This window comes from Trachymyrmex cornetzi, unplaced genomic scaffold, assembly GCF_001594075.2.
Source record: "Trachymyrmex cornetzi isolate Tcor2-1 unplaced genomic scaffold, Tcor1.1 scaffold610, whole genome shotgun sequence".
Lineage (NCBI taxonomy): Eukaryota > Metazoa > Arthropoda > Insecta > Hymenoptera > Formicidae > Trachymyrmex > Trachymyrmex cornetzi.
The window spans coordinates 154699-156384 of record NW_017299927.1 but is presented as its reverse complement, the minus strand read 5'-3'; the positions used below and the strand labels follow the sequence as shown (position 1 = coordinate 156384).

At 31.3% G+C, this 1686-nt stretch overlaps 1 long non-coding RNA gene across 1 annotated transcript; it reads right to left on the bottom strand.

Annotated features, from left to right (window-relative positions):
* Nucleotides 1–746: 746 nt before the first annotated feature.
* On the bottom strand, nucleotides 747–1341 carry LOC108766748 (uncharacterized). The gene is made up of 3 exons (XR_001940392.1): nucleotides 1223–1341; nucleotides 902–1068; nucleotides 747–825 (listed from the first exon to the last, which is right to left on the bottom strand). It is a non-coding gene; the product is annotated as an uncharacterized LOC108766748 (long non-coding RNA).
* Between the last annotated feature and the right edge of the window lie 345 nt (nucleotides 1342–1686).

Genomic DNA, 1686 nt, shown 5'->3' with positions numbered 1-1686 from the left:
GTTAGGTGGTTTTCTGTTGGTTATTTTGCTTCGGCTCGCACGATCTACAGATACTTTTGTACCTTTCTTGCCTACATACACTTTTTCACTCATTTTTCACGCTTTTTGTTATAATATTCACAATAAAGTCCACACGGCACGAATACTGAACGACAACGACAACCACGTGTACTGCGCGAGAGAATCGTTCTAACGGCCATTATGACGTATCTTCCTCAAAGAAAAGTCTAGTAACGCCTTCTGAAGGAAACTTATAGAAGTATAACTTACACGAAGTGAACAAAATTACCGATTCGGACTACGATGCTTCAAAATACAGCACCAAGCAGAGCTGCTTTATCGACCGTTTCGGAGCGCTTCGGAGCGCTTGACGTTGTTATATAAAATTGATTTAAAAAACTGTTTATACAATTTTCCGGCTGATAATTCCTATTGTATATTATTCTTGACACATTTATACGTCAATTAAGCCAATAAAAAAAAACGATAAAAATTTTTTTCAAGAGTGGTCTAACCCCTTAAAAGAATGAGAGATCATTTTATTATCAGGTACTGGAGATAAAGTTGTTATATGCACTTCATCCTATATTGCAATAACAAGTACATTAAAAATAATAATAAAATAAAAATAATAGCACAAAAAATTAACACAAAATTAAACTTACATTGGAAGAATTAGAGATCATTTCATTGTCGTCTACTCGAGATAAAGCTTACAATTTGATTTTTATTTTTTTGTGGAAAAATGGTAGGTATTGCATTATATTTTAATTTCTTTTTCCCATCTATTCGTGGTTTTTCCCACATTTCAGGTGAGAAATGTACCTGTTGCATATTAATAATAATATTAATACAACTTTTAAATATGTCCACTATAAATTAAACAATATATAAAACTTACCTCGCATACAAACCAGTCTTTTGTAACATCTATATTATTTCTTTCTATATTTGCAAGCCAATATTGTTTTCTTTCAATATTTCTTGGTAGGCGATGCATTGTGTGAATGTCCCGTTTTCCACGAGTTGGAACATTTCATTACACAACAGTAAGGCATTTTGTGTATTCTGTAAATAATGTGTATTGCATAATAAAATTCCTTTTATGATTAACATATTGTAAGAATGTTATTATTTGATAGGTAAGAAAGTTACTTATGGATTTTACACTTCTAACAAATGTGAAACTGACGAGTTGTAACACGATAATAATTTAACTTACTGTGTATAAGTTAATCGATTTCCTTGTGTCCTTTAAAAGGGTATACGTATGTATACGTATGTCCACGATATCACGATATAAATGTACTTCGAGAAAGCTGTGATCAATCCCCACCACTTACTGACGCCATTTTGAGGGGTAGTGGCCAGACTCTATCTTCTAGGGACACTATCGTTCTCCAGATTGCAGCGCTCGCCAATCATGTACACTGTTAAAAATGTCATGAAATTTCATGAACTTTTAATATACAATGGTAAATGATATTTAAATAACTCGTAACTGAAATGATATTTAATGTTCATGTTAATGAAAATTAATTTAAGTAAATTAAAATATATAAGTGTATTGAAATTTAATATACTTTTAATATACGAGAGATGAATAATATTTCAATTCACTGTAAATTAAGTAAACTTTAATGTACATGTTCATTAAATTTTGGCGCTTTTCGTCAAGAGCGAGGT